At 38.3% G+C, this 24,022-nt stretch overlaps 1 non-coding gene and 1 pseudogene across 1 annotated transcript; one reads left to right on the top strand and one right to left on the bottom strand.

The window, feature by feature from the left end:
* Window positions 1–3,592: 3,592 nt before the first annotated feature.
* On the bottom strand, window positions 3,593–3,699 carry LOC126796547 (small nucleolar RNA R71). Its single transcript, XR_007672389.1, has one exon. It is a non-coding gene; the product is annotated as a small nucleolar RNA R71 (small nucleolar RNA).
* Window positions 3,700–7,087: 3,388 nt separating this feature from the next.
* Window positions 7,088–24,022, top strand: part of LOC126795669 (uncharacterized) — a 79,779-nt pseudogene continuing 62,844 nt past the window's right edge.

Here is a 24,022-nt window from a genome sequence, read left to right as displayed (position 1 = left end):
CCTTCCTTGTTGCAGCATTCAACTTGCGGTAGTCGACACAAACCCTCCATGTGTTTGCAATTCTTTATGGAACCATCTGATAGGAGCACAAAGTGTGACGTTCTTAATGCGTTTATGCCCTATTCTTACTCTTTGTTACCTCTTATTTAGTATGTTTTAGTTTCTTTTGTATGAATAATTGTTTAGGTAGAGCTTATATCAATTATAAGTGAATTGATGATGAAATCGTGCTAAATGTTAATAATCCTTGTTGAGATAGGATTCCTTGTTCGAGTATGATTCATCCTTTCGTATTTCTTTGTTTCTAATATACTTATTCTTATTAGGAAATACAAATCCATGTTGGAGAAGGAAAGCAATCTTAGTTCCACAAGGAAAGAGAAGAAGATACACTTAAAAGCCCAATCCATGCAAGAATGAAAATGCTGTCAAGATTTGTAGTCCAACTTCGACGGGCTCCCCTGGATAGCTCCGATTGCGTTAGAAGACGTACCTTATATGGATAAAAAGGATTTTGAGTCTAGTTTCTGTAGGATTTGGAATCAAATCAATATCTTATTCCTACAGGGAGATATGACTGAATCATTTCTCGGAGGTCCAGTGAGCTTGACGGAATTATCTCAGCCATTGATTTGCTTTTGATCCAAGGGCTATGAGGGAAACTTGGGACTTTGTTCGTCCTGCATATAGAGCACAAATATGTTTCAGAATGTCCATAAATTCCTGCACCAAAGAATGTCAAAGAAGGCATGCAGCAAATTAAATGAGAAGAGGCAAGAAAGGCAAAGAAGGCATGCACCAAATTTAATGAGGAGAGGTAAGAAAAATCAAACATGGCTGTAACAATTAAGACTTTTGCTGCCTCCCTAATTCAAAGGAAGAAATTTGTGCAAAAGAAATCAGCATTAAAGGAGGAAGAAGATATGCAATTAATGCAAAAGATATGCAATCCTTATAGAAATCAGAATTCTGGCACTGCAGATCATCCAACTTTGACGAGTTCCCCTGGATAGCTCAAAATGATTGAGAAAGTGCATGATATATGGATGAAAAGCCACGGAAGTCTAGTTGAAATTGCCAGTTGGAATCATCTCAATATCTATTGTCTAGAGAAAGTTATGGCCACAACAAGGGACAAAGGTCAGATCTGCCGAACCTAGGAAACCTCAACCAATTTGGTTTCAACTTTGTGGACTTTGTGGCCATCCTCCCTTGGGTTTCTTCCTCTATATATAGCACCTCATTTCCACATAAAATGATCATCAACCTTGCTCACAAGACTAGCCAAAGCTCTGCCTTAAACACTACTCATCATCCTCAAAGCCATTCAAGGCGAAAACACCATCTTCCCTTCATTCCATTCGATCCAAAGCGCTATGCCTAGGATTGCCATTCAAGTGGAAGTCGTGTTGCCTTGTTTTGATACCGCTAAGGAGATTTACAAAGTGTAACTCGTTGCTTCTTCACTTATGTTTTCGGTTTGGATTCTTTGTGTGATGTTTTGTTTATGTTTTTGGCTAGTTCCGAATTTGTGGAATACTCTTATGTAGTTTACGATTTTGTAAGATGTTATAAAGTAGTTCTGATTTTGTTTTCTATGATTTCTATGTAGATGTCGTGAGTTTATAATTCAATGATTTAATGATTCTCTTTCTTGTGCGTTAACTATATGTTATTCAAGGCGCTAAGTTAGTTTTGCATATAGGATTCTTAAGTGTTTTTGATAACTTGTTAAAGTAAGTGACATGCTTGACTTGTTAGTAATCACTAGGAATTAACCATGATCCGTTTGTTATCTAAGATGCGCTAAGTAATTAGATAAGAGATGAATCAATGAAGTGGTAAGATTGAGAAAGACATGTTACCTTGTAATTTCTAAGCGCTAAGATAGGATTACAAGGACATGTTTCGAGTTAGGGATGCGCTAAGTAACCTAGTTCGGCATTAGGTTGTTGTTTGTTCACTCAATACTTGTCCGCTAAGGCTCTGTTTTTGCATAGGATGAGATTATGATTTTGAAGCTACTTGTGACGATTTGTTTGGTGATGTTTATGTGTTGGTTGGTTGATCACATGTATATATTAGTTTAGGTATATTTTCTGTTTGATCTGAAATATTTTAAACTCTTATGAATTCGTTGTTAAATGTTTGTGATTCTTTACCCTGGTTGGATCCCTGGTTTGTGAACGATACCCTCTTGCTTTATACTACTAACGATGCTTACAGGGTTAATATTGATCTCGAGTAATCGAACCGATCAAATGGCGCCGTTGCCGGGGATCCATCTTTATGGATCTCTAATCTTTTAATTTCGAATTCACTGTTCATATTGTAAATTTGCATATGCTTTTTTTTTGTAACATATAGTAAATATATCTTAGGTTTTTGTTTTGGTGATTAAGTGAATGATTGTTGTAGGTTGTAAATCGAACGGAATAGGTAAAGTCCCTTTTGTTAATATTAGCCTTAACCCCTCATGTTTTCTTCCAAAGTTTTTGCATGAGGTTGAGGGCGGCTTTTATTAACACTTGGAGATTTGTCTAACACCCAAGTTTCAGTCCAGCTGAGTAAGGGGCACGCTCTTTTATTACCCTGGTGCATGGGACCAAAATTGAATCTGAGAGAACTATTGACTGACATACATCTCGGTGATGGAGTCGATAGGGAGTTCTCTCTCCGTAGTTCAACAAATGAGTCCTACCATGTTCACTATCTCTAATTGAGCTATACGGCCTTCTGAAACAAAGACTTGATCTTGTGTCTAGACATCCATACTTAGGTCGCACGTCCACCTCGGTTTACAACTTAGAATCAATCGATCATTCAATCATTGAAATAGCAAAAAGAACTTGTGAATTGTATGAACTTTGTAAATGTAAAGAACTAACTTTGTAACATGACAACATAGTTGTCGTGCCTCTTCCATAAGTGTGCTGTGTATATGACCAAGGAAGGGCACGATTCATGTCTTCATTTTGTATCTTGCAATGCTAACCCTTTAACTTTTGTATTACAGGAATTATGCATGTCCGAAATATCTAAGAGAACACAAGAGCTCAAAGATCGAATCCAAGCACTTCGAGATTTAAACAACTCTTTCACGAGTGGACCCTTAGATTTCAAATCATCTCCAAGCAATTCAATCTTGAACTCTTCACCTAGATCAGAAGAAGAGGAGGATCATTTCTTTCCCTTCATCTTCAATTCAGAGATAGACACAATTGCGGACCGTGATATAGTTCCTGTTGGTGCTCCAATGGCACTCAAGAATGTTTTCATCCCCACCACCCCTGAATCATCTTCATGCATTGCTTTCACTCCACCTAATGAAGCCAACTTCTCCCTAAACCCTAAGTATTCTGGTTCCTCAATGGAAGACCCTAATGTTCACCTTAGGGAGTTCTTGGACATTTGCAAGCTCCAATCGATTCATCATCTGTCTCAAGAAGGCTTGAGGTTGCTTTTGTTTCCATTTACCCTTAAGGACGATGCTAAACGTTGGTTGTACTCTCTGCCTCCGGGAATCATCACCACATGGGACGAAATGACTAGGAAGTTCTTGAAACAATTCTTCCCTGCTCAACTCACGAAAAGACTAAGGAGGGAGATTCAGAACTTCACTCAAAAGGATGGTGATTCACTCTACGAGGCATGGGAGGAATTTCAAGAACTACAAAGAAAGTGCCCTCACCATGGTATTTTGTTGGATGACTTGGTGCAATTCTTCTATGAAGGACTCGACACCATTAACTAGAGTATGGTGGATTCGGCATGTGGCTGTACATTCATGAACAAGACCAGTCAAGAAGCTTACACCTTGATTGATGACTTGGCTGACAACAATCGCCAATTTAGTTCCAAGGAGAAGAGAGGAAGCAAGAGCCGTGGGGTATATGATGTTGATGCAAGAAATCAGATGGCTACTTTAGAAAGGAAGCTTGACGTTCTAGTCAAGGCATTCAATGGTTCGAGCATCAACAATCAAGCATGTGGTATTTGTTCTTTCAAAGATCACACGACTGAAAATTGTCCAAATGGTGCAATGACTGAAGAAGAGTTGAACTTCATGGGGCAACAAAGGCCTAGGTACGATCCATACTCGAACACATACAACCCTGGACTTAGAAATCATCCAAATTTTCGTTGGAACAACAATGCTCAACCGTCCAATGCTCAAGGTCAAGGACCTCGTCCTTCAGGTTTGTTTGTGAGGCCTCAGGTACCTCAAGGTTCTGTTCCCTTTAACTCTAACGTTCATGGTTCAAATAATGCATATGCACCTAACTATGATGAACTTTTGAAGTCCCTTGCTCAAGGGCAACAAAATTTAAACTCTGCTACTCAAGCTTTAGTTACAGGTCAACAAGCTCATTCTAAAGACATAACCGAGCTTAAGAAGCAGATGGGACAAGTGATCGACTTCATGGGAAAGATTGATGAAGGAGGTAAGTTGCCGAGCCAAACTGAGCCAAATCCTAACGTGAAGGCCATGATGACAAGAAGTGGGAGGATCTTGGATGCTCAATTGCAGCAAAACAAGAAGGCCGTGCCTTCTAAAGGAAAAGAGGCCGAGAGTTTCAATGCTAATGACAAAGAGAAAGACCCTGCCTCCTCTAAAGCTAATGATGTCGTGCCTCTTCCCACATGTGATCATGACGCACATGACAAAGATAAGGATCCTAACTCTAGTGGTTTAGTTTCAACTAATGCTCTTCCTCGTGTTCCCTTCCCCAATAGATTTGCAAAGCAAAAGAAGAATGACTCTGATCAAGTCATGCTCGACATTTTCAAAAACGTGGAAGTGAATATGCCTCTTATTGAATGCATACAACAAAATCCTAGGTATGCTACGTTTTTGAAAGAATTGTGCACTAATAAGAGGATGACTCGAGAGAAGGAGGTTGTCACAATGAGTGAGACGGTTTCTGCCGTGCTCCAACGGAAGCTACCACCAAAGCTTAAGGATCCAGGGAGTTTTTCTATCCCTTGTTCAATCGGAAACATGACATTTGAAAAGATAATGTTAGACTTAGGTGCATCGATCAATGTAATGCCTTACTATATTTATGAGGATCTAGGTCTAGGTGATTTGAAACGAGATAATGTTGTGATTCGATTGGCAGATTGTTCCAACAAAGTCCCTTTGGGCTATGTTGAAGATGTTCTTGTGCAGGTTTCGAGCTTGATATTCTCTGCGGACTTCTATGTCCTTGACATGGAGCCAACTGAAGGAGATGACAAGGAGGTCCCTATTCTGTTGGGGCGTCCCTTTGTGAGGACTGCAAGAACGAAGATTGATGTGTTTAGTGGATCACTCACCTTTGAGTTCGACGGTGAAGTGATTAGCTTCAACATCTTTGAAGCTATGAGGTATCCGCTTTCGGAATTAAGTGATTGTTTTTCAGTTGACATTCTTAATTCCCTTGCAGATAACTATCTAGATACCTTGGCACATGACGAGTTGGCACTCACCATTGCCCAAGGGGCCGGATTTGCAAGTGATGGCTCCAATGTTTCTGAGTTGGAAGCCAATGATGCCGTGCCATCATTTGTACTAGAGAATGTGGCCTCTTTTGAGTTTTCGCCACGTGAGGTAAGTTATGTCTCTCCTAGTCCAATTCTCTTAACCACTAATAAGAATCTTCCTTCTGTGGTGCAAGCCCCAAAGCTTGATCTTAAGGTTCTTCCGGACCACTTGAAGTATGCATTTTTGGGAGATGAGGATACATTGCCCGTGATCATTTCATCTGCACTCAACGAGGAACAAGAGGAGAGATTGATTGAAGTGCTGAAGTGACACAAGATTGCAATAGGATGGACCCTAGCCGACATCAAAGGAATCAGCCCTACCATGTGTGTGCACCGAATTTTGCTTGAAGATGGTGCCAAACCAACCAAGGAATGTCAAAGACGCCTTCATCCACCAATGATGCAAGTTGTAAAGGATGAAATCACTAAGTTGCACGATTGTGGCGTGATCTACCCCATCTCGGATAGTAGGTGGATCTCTCCCATTCAAGTTGTGCCAAAGAAGTCAGGAATCACGGTGGTAAAGAACAAAGATAATGAGTTAGTGCCTCAAAGGACGGTGACTAGTCACCGTGTGTGTATCGACTATAGAAAGCTCAACGCCACAACAAGGAAGGATCACATGCCGTTGCCATTCATTGATCAAATGCTTGAGAGATTGGCGGGTCATTCTTTCTATTGTTTCCTTGATGGATATAATGGATACAATCAGATTAGTGTTGTGGAGGAATATCAAGAAAAGATGACATTCACATGCCCTTTTGGTACGTTTGCGTATCGTCGCATGCCTTTTGGTTTATGCAACGCTCCAGGTACGTTTCAACATTGTATGTATCACATTTTCTCTGAGTATATTGGTTCTAAAATTGAAGTTTTCATGGATGAGTTCTCTGTTTATGGTGAGAATTTCGATGCATGTTTAGAGAATGTGGAACTTGTGCTTAAACGTTGTGAAGAAACTAACTTGGTTTTGAATTGGGAAAAATGTCATTTCATGGTTACGCAAGGCATTGTCTTAGGCCATATTGTTTCATCTAGAGGAATTGAGGTTGATAAGTCTAAAATAGATCTTGTGCATCACTTACCCCTCCCCACAAGTGTGAGGGATGTTGGATCGTTTCTTGGACATGGAGGTTTCTATCGTAGGTTTATCAAGGAATTTTCCAAGATTGCGAGACCAATGAGTTCATTGCTTCAAAAAGACGCTCCCTTTCACTTTGATGATGATTGCAAGCTTTCATTCGAGACTTTGAAGAAGCTCTTAACTTCGGCACCAATCATGGCACCGCCGGATTGGTCCTTGCCATTTGAGTTGATGTGTGATGCCTCCGACTATGCAGTTGGAGCCGTGCTAGGGCAGAGGAAGGATAAGCAGCCCTATGCCATCTATTATGCCTCACGAACGCTCAATGATTCTCAACAAAACTACACCACAACTTAAAAAGAACTTCTTGCCGTGATCTTTGCTCTAGATAAGTTTCATTCTTACTTACTTCAATCCAAAGTTATTGTTTACACTGACCATGCAGCTTTGAAGTACTTAATGACAAAGAAGGATGCCAAACCAAGATTGATTCGATGGATTCTCTTACTCCAGGAGTTCGATCTCGAGATCAAGGACAAGAAGGGCAGTGACAATGTTGTGGCGGATCATTTGAGTCGTTTGGTGTGAGATGCCGAGCCCTTGGCTATCCAAGAGAGTTTCCCGGATGAGCAACTCTTTCGAGTTGAGGTAAGTGAGCCATGGTATGCAGATATTGTGAATTATCTAGTTTCTAAGCAATTTCCGGATACTTTATCGCATGCTCAAAAGAATAGACTCAAGGCATTAGCTAAGTATTATGTTTGGGATGAACCATACTTGTGCAAACATTGTGTTGATCAAATCATTAGGAGGTGTGTTCCTGAATCTGAACATCATTCTATACTTACTTTTTGCCATTCTGAGTCTAGTGGAGGACATTTTGGTTCACGTAGGACTGCTCTTAAGGTGTTGAAATGTGGTTTCTTTTGGCCTACGATCTTTAAAGATGCATACCAGTTTTGCATGACTTGTGATAGATGCCAACGCATGGGAAACATAGGTTCTAGAGATCAAATGCCGATGCATCCTATCTTGACTGTTGAACTATTTGATTGTTGGGGTATCGATTTCATGGGACCTTTTCCAAACTCTAATGGTTTCTTGTACATACTCGTTTGTGTTGATTATGTTTCGAAATGGGTGGAAGCAAAAGCCACCCGGACTAATGATTCTCGAGTTGTTGCAGATTTCCTTCGTTCTAACATTTTCTCTAGGTTTGGTATGCCAAGAGCAATCATTAGTGATGGAGGATCTCATTTTTGCAACCGGACCATTGAGGCGTTGTTGAGGAAGTATGGTATCAATCATAAGGTTGCTACGCCTTATCACCCCCAAACAAGTGGACAAGTTGAACTTTCTAATCGAGAGATCAAGATAATTTTAGAGAAATCAGTTGGACCATCACGCAAAGATTGGTCTCAAAGATTGGATGATGCTCTTTGGGCTTATAGAACCGCATACAAGACTCCTCTTGGAATGTCACCGTTTCGATTAGTTTATGGCAAGGCATGCCATCTACCCGTGGAGCTTGAGCATCATGCATGGTGGGCTGTGAAGAATCTTAACATGGACATTGACGAGGCCGGATTGCATAGGAAATTGCAATTGCATGAGCTTGAAGAGATTCGAAATGAGGCCTATGATTCAGCTATGATTTACAAGGAGAAGACCAAATCGTTCCATGACCGTATGATTAGGAAGAAACACTTTGTCGTTGGGCAGAAAGTTCTTTTGTTTCATTCTTGACTTAAGTTGTTTCCAGGCAAGCTTCGTTCAAGGTGGCTTGGCCCATTTGTTATTACTCACATTTTTCCTTCTGGTGCTATCGGGATTAAGAGTGCAATAAATGGAAAGGAATTTCAGGTCAATGGACATCGCTTGAAGCCATACTATGAGAACTTTGTGGAGCATAACGTGGAGGAGACTTCTCTCCTTGAACCTACGGCAAGCAAGTGAAATTCTGGAGATAGTCTAGGCTTTGGACTATAAATTTAAGCCAATGAAGGAGCCATCAATGAGTGTTTGCATTTTCTTATCCCTTATCTCCTTTTAATTTTCATTGCTTATTATATTGTACATTGAGGGCAATGTAAGTTTTAAGTGTGGGGTGGGGTATACATCATTCGGTGTATTTATTGCTTTGATTTTTATTTTGTTGTTTTGATTTTGTCTTGAGTCTTAGGTATGCCTTTAACTGTCTATGATGAGTTGATCTCTGAATTTATGGTTGATAGATGATCACAATATTGAATTGAACTTAATTGCTATTTGATGGTTAATCGATGTGTAGAGATTGTACGAACATGTAATAGATGAGGATTTTGAAACTTAGGTACATAATGAGCATGTTCCCTACTTGTTTGAATTCATGTAACCTATGTGAGTTTCGAGCCATATATGTGCCTTTTCTGGAGAGTTTAATCTATCGTTTATTGGCTATATAACCTCATTACATCTATTTTAATCAATTCATATGCCATAGAATTGCAATGAACTAGAGAATGCTAGAACTTACTTTGTGAAACTTTCAAAACTTTTATCATAATATACTCTGATTTTGAAAAGGATTGTTGGATCTTTTTAGGAATTCCACCACTTATACCAAAAAGCCGTATGCCTTATTTGTGCCCTGCTTGGGACACCTTAGTATGAACCCCTTTGAGCCTATATTAAGCCTTTTATTTCATTACCAACATGTTAATATCCTTGCTTAGTATAGTTGTATCTCTACCCTTGTCTTTAAGGCTTGGCCGACCCGATTGTTGGATGTTAATATGGAGTGATGATTCGATTTAAGTGTGGGGTTGTGCAATGTATGTATTTATGCCGTATGAAAAGAGTGAAAAGAATGAAGAAAAAATAGAAAGATGCCGTGAGAACAAAAAGAGAAAAATACATGAACACGGCTTGAATAAAAAAATACAAAGAAGTTACGGCATAGCTACGTTTGATGTGAATTTGGAGTTGTGATGTATTTGTTGAAGGCTCAATAATGTTGTACTTTAGCCTTTGTTTGTTTTCACAATATTTAGAGTGAAGAATGGGTCCAACATGATAAAATTGGCCCTTGTTTTATGAAGTATGGCGACATAAGGTGGATGATTATTGCTCTGCTAAGTCTTAAGGATGACCTTTGTGATTCCTTTTCCCTGAAAATGATATCCTTACCGAGCCTAAGCCTACCTTTTATAAAGATCCACATGATTCTTAAAATGAGTAGCTCTTGATCTGTGGAGTTTGTTTCATGAGTAAGCATATGGTTTTGGTTCATTTGTGCATATGATTGGTATCTTTCATGAGGTTTTCGAATTCACTATGTGTTCTTAACTCTTATGTGTGAAAAGCTTTTAAGCATATGCCATGTTCTTGAGAGAAAATATTTGGAGTGCATATCCCTTGTGAGTTGAATTTGAACTTGTTTTGAACATGTTGAGCTTACAATACCTATGTTTCTGCCATGTCTTACTTGTTATGCGAGATCTCATGTTTATTAACCATTGAATTCATTCTATCTATTTCGATTAAGTGTTATTCTTGATGCTATGAGTTTGAAGATCTCTGAGACAGAATGTTGAAGGCATTATAGTTGAGTCATTAGTTTAGTTATATTGATTTTTGTTTTATGTTTTTGTTTCCCTTTTCTAGTGTTTGCTAAGGGACTAGCAAAGCTTAAATATGGGGTTGTCAAGCCTTGATAAAATAGGCTCATAAGCATATCTTGAGATTGGCCATGATTAGGGCAACCAAGCTCAAGATCCTTGAATCTCTCCCACGTCTCATGAAAGAGCTCATCTTGCTCCTCCTTAAAGGTCATCAACTCGGTTCTTCTTGCATTAGCCTTTTGAGGAGGGAAGTACTTCATAATAAACTTCTTTTGCATATCTTCCCATGAACCAATACTATTGGATGGGAGCTTGTTCAACCACATCTTCGCCTTTTCCTTTAAGGAGCAAGAAAACAACCGGAGCTTAAGCGCTTCTTCCGTCATGCCATTGAGTTTGATATTTGCACATGCATCCTCAAACTCACTTAAGTGGTGATAAGGATCATTGTTCGGTAACCCATAGAATGTTGGCAAGGTTTGAAGAAAACTAGGCTTGATCTCAAAAGATGATGCACATGGAGGAAGCACTATGCATCTTGAGTGTGTAGAAATTGTAGGCAAGGCAAAATCTCGGATAGGCCTTTGCTCTCTCAACTCATCCCTTGGTTCACCATCCGCCATGACTATCTTGTATATTCTTGGACCAAGATTAGGATTCAATTTCCGTGCCTCTTTGTCAAGATTGAACAACCTCTCAAATGTGGCTAGGTCATTAACCACTAATTCCGGACTTTCCACATTCTCACTTGAATCACTTGAATCACTTGAATCTTCCCCAAACAAACTAGTAGATGCAGAAGCCTTGAACTTTTGTCCAATCCCAATGGGAGTCTCTTGATCGGTGGGCTCTAGAAGAGTTTGTAAACCTTTTTCACTCTTAGGAGATAAGGACATGAATACCTAAGGAACAAATTAAAGATCAAGTAAGTAAATAGCAATAAAACAACATGCAAGATATATACAAGAAATTAAAATTGCAACAATAATTATTTAGATTTTTTGTTTGTTTGTTTGTTTTTTAAGAATTTACCAAGGTACTTGTAAACAATTTCTAGAAAATTAGAAACCAATCAAAACTTGTAGTGAGAAAAACAAAAAGGATAAGGATTTTCCAAGTTGGCGTAATTCCAACTCAAGTGTAACGAAATTGGCGTAATTCCAATCCATGTTTGGCGTAGTTCCAAACAAAGTGCGTTTTGGCGTAGTTCCAAAGTAGTATTGCGTAGTTCCAAACAATGCACTAATTAGCTTAACATTCTTCTTTTCGGTAACTCTTTTCGAATTATGACCAAGTAAGCGTAGACGCGGCTTTGGTAGGTGAGACCACTTAGTACACGGCACAACGCCCGGGATAAAATCCCTATCCACTTACCTAGACATCATAATCCTACTAAGGTGCGCCTATTTGGAAGAGCGATAAACAAATACGTTACAAAAAAAAATCCAAATCCGATTCACTTAGTAAAATAGAAGAGGAATTTCATCCTTGGATGTTGTTTACCACTCAACTTTTCGATGAAGAGTGATTAAACTCGACGGTACAAGGATAAAGCCCCTAATCCAACTTACTTTGAAATTTACAAGTTCTAATCAATCTCTAATTCTAAAGAAAGTGAGTACCTTATATTTAAATTTACAAATTTTAACCAACTAGAATGTGAGCTTGCACAAGTAATAAGTAAATAATAATTAGGCAAGATTACTTTTCCATTTTAAACATGCATGCAATTTATTTTCTTCTTACCACAACTACCATTCCACTTATCAAAGTACTTGTGTCAACTTCAAAAGTAAAGTAGATATTTACAAAAATTAAACATAAACAAAAAAAAGTAAACTAGAAAAAAAAATGGGTTCTCTAGTCCCTTAGAAACCTAATAGGAATTAAGATTTACCTCAATCCCCGGCAACGGCGCCAAAAACTTGTTGGTTGAATCACTTAAGTATGATTATGTGTATTTATGTGTGAAACTACCTACTCCCAAGTATAGGAGGTCAAGTTTTAGTAAGGCAAAGTGTAGAGTATCGTACTCAAGGGATTGGGGGAAACTCAACTCTAACTAGATTTTCGGAAGAAAAACTAGAAAAACATGCATTCTAACTTTTTACAAGTTCACAACCTTAGCCCTTTGGAAGCTAAGAATCATGGAGATGGTATTAACAAGTGGTAGTGAATCGACTTGGTTTATTTTAGAATTAAGCTAAGCAAACTAATTCTTGCATTAAAACAACAAAGAAAGGTAAATGTAGAGATAAAATCAAAAGAGGAGTAGAGACTTAGGCATTGCACCTAGCCTTACTCATGCACAAATGTAACTCAAGATTAATGCATAACATGTTTGACAAACTTCCCCCTAGTGCTTTGGTGAAGCTACCAAGAAACCAACTAATCTTGCAATTTAACAAAGTCTTTTGGAGCCAAATTAAATCACAAAACCTTAGTCCCAATTATATTACCTTATAATACAAGTGGGCTATGTACCACAAGCATAACACCCCTTTAGAGTAATTACACTTATAGCACAAGCATTAAGTTCATGGTAAGAAATTCAAGCAACTTAATATTTCCCGTAAGAAACACTAAGCCACCACCTAAAGGCTACCCATGCTCACGGATTCAAGAAGTTGTCAAGTTCAAGTTCCGATTCATTAATTATCTAAAAATGTTTCTAGGTGACAAAACTAGTAACACATTTAGTAAGCATTTTAAGTTTAGAAGCCCATAGATTCAACATGCATCACAATCAATTAAAAGTAAAATGAATTCATTAGCACATGAGTTTGGCTAGGGCTAGCCTAGCCTCAAATCCAACTACTGACAACCCATTAAATACAACAACCCTTGAAAATGAAATACATCAAAAGAGAAGTAGAGTAAAGAGAGAAGAGATTACCAAGGGTTTGGTACAAATGATACCAAACCGTACCTCTAAAGGTTTACTACCCACAAAGATGTAATAAGAAAGAAAATGCTTCTAAGTATGGTATGGTATTAATGGGTTCTAACAAAAGAAGAACTCCATGAACACCATACTTTATCCACACAATCTAGGAACAAAGAACAAGGGTTGAGAAAGAGTATGAGTAGAGGATAAAGAGAGTGAAGTGACCCAAATCTATGAAACAAGTTTGTGATTGATCAAGGGTGTAAAGGATCTTTAGTTTTTGGTGAAAACTCAAGACACTTTACACTTTTCTTTGCACAACTTGATATCTATGACTTAGGCCTAAGAAAACTATGTTAAAACTATGGAAAATATGAAGTTTTGATGGAGTTTTAGTGTGGTGAAGGAGAATGCACGAATTTGTGAAGAATGAGAGTATTTAAAGGCCTTAAGGTCACAAATGAATGGTGGAGATGTAAGGGGATGAATGGTTAGATATGGTGGACAAATGTGGAAGCACAAATTGTGGATCTTGTTCTTGAAATGGTCACCTTCATTTGTCTTGTTCTATTTTGAATTTAAATCCCCAATTCATGGAGCACAAATTATGGATCTTGTTCTTGAAATTGTCTCCTTCATTTGTCTTCTTCTATTTTGAATTTAAATTGTAAATTAAAATTTACAATTCATAATTCACCAATATGATTCATTGACTTATTGACTTTAACCACCACCATTTCCGGCAACCACCTTCTCATCGCTGGAGTTTAACAAGCATTTTCCGGCGTTGACTTTTCTTTTCTTATGAAATCTCCACATTTGCTCTTTTTGGCTTGAAACTTTCACCTGAATCCATAATGTGCGCTAAATCCACTCTTCTTGACGTATTTCCGATCATTTGCACATTTTCCTAACATGAGTAGGAAATGTAAAAAGAAATAAATAAATATACAAAAATATAAAGCAAAAGAATAAGAATAAGGCAAACATTACTAGGTTAATATTAACCTAACAATTGCCAGTGATCATTTCATCTGCACTCAACGAGGAACAAGAGGAGAGATTGATTGAAGTGCTGAAGTGACACAAGATTGCAATAGGATGGACCCTAGCCGACATCAAAGGAATCAGCCCTACCATGTATGTGCACCGAATTTTGCTTGAAGATTGTGCAAAACCGACCAAGGAAGGTCAGAGATGTCTTCACCCACCAATGATGCAAGTTGTCCAGGACGAGATTGCTAAGTTGCATGATTGTGGCGTGATCTACCCTATCTCGGATAGTAGGTGGATGTCTCTCATTCAAGTTATGCCAAAGAAGTCAGGAATCACGGTACTGAAGAAGGAAGATAACGAGTTGGTGCCTCAAAAGACAGTGACCAGTCACCGTGTGTGTATCGACTATAGGAAGCTCAATGCTACAACAAGGAAGGACCATATGTCGTTGCCATTCATTGATCAAATGCTTGAGAGGTTAGCTGGTCATTCTTTCTATTGTTTTCTTGATGGATATAATGGATACAATCAAATTAGTGGTGCGGAAGAAGATCAAGAGAAGATTACATTCACATGCCTTTTCGGTACATTTGCTTATCGTCGCATGCCTTTTGGTTTATGAAACGCTCCAGGTACATTTCAACATTGTATGTATCACATTTTCTCTGAGTATATTGGTTCTAAAATTGAAGTTTTCATGGATGATTTTTCTGTTTATGGTGAAAATTTCAAAACATGTCTAGAGGATGTTGAACTTGTGCTTAAACGTTGTGAAGAAACTAACTTGGTTTTGAATTGGGTCTTAGGCCATATTGTTTCATCTAAAGGAATTGAGATTGTTAAGTCTAAAATAGATCTTGTGGGTCACTTACCCCTCCCCGCAAGTGTGAGGGATGTTCAATCGTTTCTTGGACATGCAGGTTTCTATCGTAGGTTTATCAAAGACTTTTCTAAGATTGTGAAACCAATGAGTTCATTGCTTCAAAAGGACATTCCCTTTCACTTTGATGATGATTGCAAGCATGCATTTGAGACATTGAAGAAGGTCTTAACTTCGGCACCAATCATGGCACCGCCGGATTGGTCCTTGCCATTTGAGTTGATGTGTGATGCCTCCGACTATGCAGTTGGAGCCGTGCTAGGGCAAAGGAAGGATAAGCAGCCCTACGTCATCTATTTTGCCTCACGAACGCTCAATGATGCTCAACAGAACTACACCACAATTGAAAAAGGAGCTTCTTGCCGTGATCTTTGCTTTAGATAAGTTTCGTTCTTACTTACTTCAATCCAAAGTTATTGTTTACACTGACCATGCAGCTTTGAAGTACTTAATGACGAAAAAGAATGCCAAACCGAGATTGATTCGATGGATTCTCTTACTCCAAGAGTTCGATCTCGAGATCAAGGACAGGAAGGGAAGTGACAATGTTTTAGCATACCATTTCTACCGTTTGGTAAGAGATGCCGAGCCCTTGGCTATCCAATAGAGTTTCCCAGATGAGAAACTCTTTCAAGTTGAGGTAAGTGATCCATGGTATGCAGATATTGTGAATTATCTTGTTTCTAAGCAATTTCTGGATACTTTATCGCATGCTCAAAAGAATAGACTCAAGGCATTAGCTAAGTATTATGTTTGGGATGAACCATACTTGTGGAAACATTGTGTTGATAAAATTATTAGGAGGTGTGTTCCGGAATCTGAACATCATTATATACTTACTTTTTTCCATTCTAAATCTTGTGGAGGACATTTTGGTTCACATAGGACTGCTCTTAAGGTGTTAGAATGTGGTTTCTTTTGGCCTACGATTTTCAAAGATGCATATCATTTTTGCTTGACTTGTGCTAGATGCCAACGCATGAGAAATTTAGGATCTAGAGATCAAATGCCTATGAAACCGATTATACATGTTGAAATATTTGATTGTTGGGGTATTGATTTCATGGGACCTTTTCCTAACTCTAATGGTTTCTTGTACATACTCATTTGTGTTGACTATGTTTCGAAATTGGTGGAAGCAAAAGCCACCGGTACTAATAATTCTCGAGGTGTTGCAGATTTCCTTCGTTCTAACATTTTTCTAGGTTTGGTATGCCGAGAGTTATCATTAGTGATGGAGGATCTCACTTTTGCAACCGGACCATTGAGGCGTTATTGAAGAAGTATGGAATCAAGCATAAGGGAGACTCCTCTTGGACAAGTGGAGCTATCTAATCGTGAGATCAAGAGAATTTTGGAGAAATCTATTGGACCATCACGCAAGGATTGGTATCAACGATTGGATGATGCTCTTTGGGCCTATAGGACGGCATACAAGACTCCTCTTGGCATGTCACCATTTCGTTTAGTCTATGGCAAGGCGTGCCATCTTCCTGTAGAGATTGAACATCGTGCATGGTGGGCTGTGAAGAATTTTAACATGGACATTGATGAGGCCAGATTGCATAGGAAGTTGCAATTGCATGAGTTTGAAGAGATTAGGAATGAAGCCTATGATTCGGCAATGGTTTACAAGGAGATGACTAAGACATTCGATGACCGTATGATTAGGAAGAAACACTTTGTGGTTGTGCAGAAAGTTCTTTTGTTGAATTATCGACTTAAGTTGTTTCCTGGTAAATTACATTCTAGATGGATAGGTCCTTTCATTATTACTAACGTTTTTTCTTCTCGTGCTATCATGATAAAGAGTATGGTGAAAGGCACCGAATTTCAGGTCAATTCCCTATTTGAGCCATGCTTGGGACACCTTAGTTTTAACTCATTTGAGCCTACGTTAAGCCTTTTCTTTCATTACCAACATATTATATCCTTACTTAGTATAGTTATATCTCTACCTTGTCTTTGAGGCTTGGCAGAGCCGATTCTTGGAGTTAATAGGGAGTGATGATTTGATTCAAATGTGGGGTTATGCTATTGTATGTAAGAATGCCGTAAAAAGAATATGAAAAATAAAAAAATAGAATCGTATGATGCCGTGTGGAAAGGAAGAAGGAAAAAAGATATGTACACGGCTTGAGAAAGAAAAAATTGAAAAGATCGATAAAGATGTCATGGCACGGCACTTGTTTATGTGAATTTGGAGTTGTGTTGTATTTATTGAATGCTCAATAATGTTATACTTTAGCCTTTGTTCGTTTTCACAATGTTTAAAGTGAAGAATGGGTCCGACATGATGATATTTTGCCCTTGTTTTATGGAGTATGGCGACATAAGGTGGATGTTTTACTCTGCTAAGTCTTGAGGAAGACCTTTGTGATTCTTTTACCCTGAAAAATGATATCCATGCCGAGCCTAAGCCTTCCTTTTACTAAAGATCCGCATGATTCTTAAAATGAGTAGCTCTTGATATGTGGAGTTTGTTTCATAAGTAAGCATATGGTTTGGGTTCATTTGTGCATATGATTGGTATCTTTCATGAGGTTTTCGATTTCACTATGTGTTTATAACTCGTGTGTGAAAAGATTTTAAGCATATGCCATGTCTTGCGAGAAAAGATTTGGAGTGCATATCCTCTGTGAGTTGAATTTGAACTTGTTTTGAACATGTCGAGCTTAATATCACCTCTGTTTTTGCCATGTCTTACTTGTTAAACGAAATTTCATGTTTATTAACCATTGAATTCATCATATCTATTTCGATTGAGTGTTATTCTTGATGCTATGAGTTTGAAGATCTCTAAGACAAAATGTTGAAGGCATTAGTAGTGTCATTATTTTTATTTTTGTTTTATGTTTTGATTTCCCTTTTTAGTGTTTTCTAAGGGACTAACAAAGTCTAAGTGTGGGGTTGTTGATAGGAGCATAAAGTGTGACGTTCTTAATGTATATATGTCATATTCTTATGCTTTGTTACTTCTTATTTAGTTGTTTTAGATTCATAATTGTCATTTGTATGTTTTAAAATAACCAATACATAAAGTATTAAAATAACCAAACCACAACATGCACCATTTTATAAATAAAAATGGGGAAAGCTCTAATCGAGATAAATACTGAACCCTACGAGTATTTTCCAATGATTTTCCTCGTGGACTCTACGAGTCACAAGTTTTCCACATCCGTTCACTAGGTAACTGGAGTCCCTAGTCCGACAAAATAGTCATTAAAGACTTGAATACAAAGCCATATATAATCACGTCGACTGATAATCGTCTAATCCAGGAATTGGGAAAATAGCTTTCCTGTTTATTGATTAGAGCAAAACATACATAGATTACACAAGGATCTCGAAAACGTTTGAATAGAACTCTCTGTGTCTCTTGCTTGGAGTCCTACAAACCTTAATACCAACATAAACATGGAATTTACAACTTCCCATAACTTCTTAGGACACTTGGCAGACATGTCTTCTTTCTAGTAGATAGTGGACAAGCTCCACTACTTAGGTAACTAACTAGGATAACCACCAAGATCACAACTGTGTTTGCGAACTCATCCCACAACTGCTTTTGCATACTAATCTGCTGACGAGGTTAATTTCCCTATAACTACCTGCTAGCGAGGCCAATATCCCTACAGTTCTTTGCTGGCGAGGACAATATCCTTGCAGCTGCCTACCATCTTGCATCAGCCCTGCCAGAGAAGTTGATACCCCTGCACCAGCCTCCCACAGAGGCTAATCTCCCTGCATTTGCTTGCTAGAGAGGCTAATAGTCCTGGATTTTCCTACATTGTTGTGCATGCTTACTGGCATGTGTCATGCTTGCAGCTTGGTATCTAGCTTGGCTTGGTCTGTGCAAACTGGGTTCTCTTGCTTGCTATGCCGTGCGCGCTTCCACGTACTAAGTGCCTTGAGCACTTAGGGGTGAACACTCAGCGAGGACGAGTGCTCACCCCTTTGTTTTGCAAGTATCTAGTAGTGTTGGTTTGAAGGCTAGTAGCTTGATAGCACCTGAGGCTCGTTGTTTGCATAATTCGGTATGGTGTGTTTTGTGGAAGCTAGCTGTTCCAAAGAAAGTGAAGGTTTTTCTTTGGTGGTAGCCAGAACATTAGTGACTAGAAGAATTATTAATGATTCTGCTTGTTGGCAACCTGGTCATTTGTCGGAATCGGTGATTTACACATTATGGGACTGTAAATTCGCTAAACAGTCTTGGAAGCTCTCTCCTTTTCAATGGTCTGTAAAACCTGGCATGAACCTTCTTTTCTCACTCTATTTTCTCAGGTAATCTCCAAACCGTAGAGGAGGGATTCACCGAAATTTGCATTCACTCTTTGGTGGCTAGGGGGTAACAGAAACCTCCATACACATGGTGAAAGGTGTCTTCTCCTTACGAGCTGCCTCATACCACTGGAGAAATGGCATAATGAGTTTCCTTTTAGGGCTTCTTATAAAAAAAGTCACATTCCATACATGAAATTAGAAAAAAGTCGAGTAAGATTTTAAAATTAGAAAAAAGTCATATTCCTAAATCTCTTATAGCGTTGCCATTAAAGTTGGAAGTATTTACAAGACTGCCACTATAGCTTTCTCTCCGCCTGAAACAACTGAGGAGGTGCTGATAACCAACGCATAAAAGTTAGGATGCACCTGAAGAAGCTTTTGAGCGAGATCAATTGAGATGAGCCCTACGCTGCATCCCATTCCACCTAGATTGTAACTGACTATGTTCCCTCGAAGCTGGTAATGGTTGATAACCATGGCAGAAAGCGATGGAGTTGGATTGAACAAACGGTAGTTGACAATCAAGATTCCAATGTCCTTAGGCTTGATAGATGTCCTGGCAAAAAGCTCGTCAATGGCACCATACATCAGTGCCTCAGCTTCTTTCCTGGTTGAGTGATTTGGAGGAATGTTGAGTACAACCTTTGGAAGATATGTTGAATCACCAAGCCCGGATCTCTCAAGGATCCTTCTCTAGAACTGTAGATTCTCCTATATGAACGAACCAGTCATCGTAGACTGACCCATAAAAATCTTTTTCGTACATTTTTGAGTTTCTCCTCTATGAACAAAATTTTGTGTTGTGACAGATGCTGTGATAGATAGTGTGACTGGTGACTGATAGATCGTTGGATAGAACGTCTATAAAATACCCTGAAAAACATCATCGTTAGTATATAATAAGCAGGGATCGTTCAATCCGGGGAATCAAAAGGGCCTCAACACTTATCATGTTATTGGGGGATTTGATTTGGATTCTAAAACTACAACTTAAAGTAAATCCTAAATTACTTATATACAATTGATCAACGATTCATCACATAACCAAAACACGAATTCTACTTAAGAAACATGTATGACACGCATAGAACAACATATAGGCAGCGAATTATTTTGATTCTTTCTAAGTCCATTTTAATTCTAATTCCAATTAGAGTTCGAAGCAGTTCATCTAATCATTAAGACTTCTTAATTATTTAGAATCAACGAAGCGTTCAATCCTAAATATATGCTAAAAAGAGTTCAACATAACGAAGCGTACTAGTTAAACAACAAAGTAGCACATAAGCACAATAAGTCGAATTGGAAACATGTTACACAAGCATGGCGTCGCTCATCTTGATTAAGCATGCAAATTCCTAGAACTATCACAACCCTAAACAAGTATCAATAATTGAAACACGAAGCGCATATTCAATCAACGAACACTTTGGTGAATGTAATCGCAATCTTAGGAGAACCATGGCCTTGGCTTCCTCAAGCATTGATTTAGATGCACAAGTTCATGGAATAAATTGAAATAAAACCTAAATTATTTCGAAAATCTTACTGCCCTAAGCTATTACACACGGCATATACACATGAGCAAGAATTCATACAATCAAAACATAAAACCAAATAAGTCTGAATTTATATTCTTCATACATAAAACCGAAAATAACATTCAAGAATTCATACAATAAAATCGAAAATTGCAGAAAACCTAAATAAAAATTACAAGCCATGGATGAATCACCCATTAGAAACCTTGAAGGATGAAGAAAAGATGAATTCGATTATGGAGAGGCAAGAGGGGGAGCACGGCTTGGTGGAGAATGGATGAAGCTTTTGGCTCGAATTTTCTGGGTATTTTGGCAGGGTTTCGGCTTGGATTTATGAGATAATGGAGATGCTCATTATGAAGGGAGGCCGTGCCTTTTATAGAGGAAGGAGGAGAGGAGGGGCTGCTAGGGTTTTGATGGGCTGATCCATCAAGGATGTACGGCTGTGATTATTTTGCTTGAATGGATCGAATGGCTGCCCTTCTTTTCCTTGTAGAATAAGCTTTTATCTCCTATTTCTTCTAGGGTTACACGGCATGGGCTGGGCTCCTTGTCCTTGGCTGAATTGATAAGCACGGCATTGGACTCATTTTCCTTCTTGGATATGGGCTGAAACCGTGAGTCTTCTCTAGCTTCCTTAACAAGCTTTGCCATGCCTTATCCTCTCAAGTCTCATTTTGCACGGCTTGGACTCCTACAAATCCTCAAGGGTCTTGCACGGCTATGCTCTCCTTTATTCCTTGCAATTATCTCTTAAATCTGAAAATAAGAAAAGAAAACATAAGTAAGAGATAATTCTTTCGAAAATTATATCTTAATCTAGACATTTGTTGTCTTAAAGAGACACATGTAATAGATGAGCTCAACTAGATTAGGAAAGTTTCTAATTTGCAAAAAAGAAACTTACTAGAATAAGTAAGTTACTAGAACAAGAAAGTTCATTTAGGAAAGTTTTGTAATAAGAGTTTGAGTTCAAGTAGGACTTTCCCAAATAGTACGTTTCCTAGTCTAACAAGGATTCCTAATGCAAACAGGACTCTCAAGATATATCGGCAATGCGACCAAAATATAGAAAGATGAAGACTCCTAATCCAACTAGGTTTCCTAGTCCTATAAGGATTCCTACTCAAACTAGGACTCTAGACCAATTCTTCGTTTTTGATAGGAGCACAAAGTGTGACGTTCTTAATGTATATATGTCATATTCTTATGTTTTGTTACTTCTTATTTAGTTGTTTTAGGTTCATATTTGTCATTTCTCTGTTCTAAGGATAGCTATTTCGAATTTAGATGAATTGATGATGAAATTGTGCTAAGTGTTAGAAATCCTTTTCGAGCTATGATTCCTTACTCGACTAGGATTCTACTTTCTTATTTTCATTATTTCGTATTCCTTAATCGTCGATTTCTTTACAGGAAAGACAAATCATATTTGGAAATGAAGAAGAGATGTCGAGATGCATTCCTAGTGAGACAAGGAAATCATGTTCGAGTTGAAGAAGGAGAAGAAGAGGCCGGCCTAGCTACCCCTAGTTGGACCAAGAGATGATGACGTGCATCCCTTATTGTGGTCTCCCTATTGGACTTGGTTTCCTACATCAAGTTGGATTTGGAGTACATGAATCAAAATCCATAACAAAGAAGATTTCAGTTTCCCAATTGGATTCTATCTCCTACAAGGGAGGGCAAAGCTATGTTTTTTACTCCTATATATAGAGGCTCAGCCTCCCCATTCATTCATCATCAACCTTGCACACAAGCATAAGCCTAGCTCTGCCAAATTAATCCCTCACCCTTCCAAGAAATCCTAAAACCGATTCCATCATTCCCCACCAATCAATAGCCTTCAAGCACGCTTGTGAAGAAGTTTTCATCCCATAGAAGTCACGGCTACACTTGTGGATTGCTTGATTTATAAAGTGTAACCATGATTCTCTTTTTGTTTCAATTGGGTTTTGGTTTTATTCTTGTTCTTGTATGAGCTTGCGATTTGTGTATTTTAATCTTGTTTCAATTTTGTCTATGAAATAGCTACTTGATTCAATTTATATAAAGGATTCGAAATTATGTTTTGGTTTTATGAAGTTTCTGTTTTGGTTTCTGCCGAGTATTGTTCTTGATCAATTTTCGATTCCTAAGTGTTATGTATACGATTGTAGCATGATATTTAGGTTGTTGGATTAAAGACTTATGCTATGAACATGTTTATTCTTTTCTATATGATTTTCGAAATTGCATGATTGGGGGTTAAATAGGTGACATGCTTAATGAATTCGATATGCATGGCTTTGGGATTATATGGTAAGATGAACATGTTAGATTTCAATGAAGCCGAGTGGCAAGACTTGAATGTGTTAAGTGTATGCATATAGGTTACTGATTTGGAACTTAGATTGCATGATCCAACCTTAGTTTTTTTATGGACTAACCTCGGCATGATTCTAAAGATGGACATAGGACTTGTTTCGATTTCTTTATGTGATTTGTTTTGGTGATTGTTTATGTGTTGGTTGGTTGATCACATGTAAATATTAGTTTAGGTTTTATTTTATGTTTTTATCTTTGATGTGATCCTATATATCAACTCTTTTATATCTTTATAAATTCGTTGTTAAATGTTTGTGATTCTAAGCCCTGGCTGGATCCCCGGTTTGTGAACGATACCCTCTTGCTTTATACTACTAACGATGCTTACAGGGTTAAATATTGATGTCGAGTAATCGAGCAATCATCAGTTTTTAACTCGTTTAAGCACAAATACACATCCACAACCGTCCTAGACTCCTATTGTGACTCAATGACTTGATATTACAACAATAAGGGCTAAGCAAAGTACAAATGGAGGTAAAAACATATTAAGAACATAGCACAAACTGCTCCTATCAGTGTCAGCAGCTGTGATAGGTAGTGTGACAGTGGGTGTAATAGTAGCTGTGACAGCATCTGTGACAGGATCTATGACAACATCTGTGACAGCATTTGTGACAGCATCTGTGATAGGTAGTGTGACAGCGGGTGTGACAGCATCTGTGACAGCATATGTGACAGGTAGTGTCATAGCGGCTGTGATAGGTAGTGTGACGGCATGTGTGATAGTGGGTGTGATAGTAGGTGTGACAGTGGATGTGATATGTGTGACAACGAGTGTGATAGGAGGTGTGACAGTGAGTGTGACATCAGCTGTGATAGGTAGTGTGACATCAGCTGTGATAGGTA

Source organism: Argentina anserina, chromosome 5 (genome assembly GCF_933775445.1).
Source record: "Argentina anserina chromosome 5, drPotAnse1.1, whole genome shotgun sequence".
NCBI lineage: Eukaryota > Viridiplantae > Streptophyta > Magnoliopsida > Rosales > Rosaceae > Argentina > Argentina anserina.
Note: the sequence above shows the minus strand (reverse complement) of the source record. Positions and strands in the feature narration are given on the sequence as shown.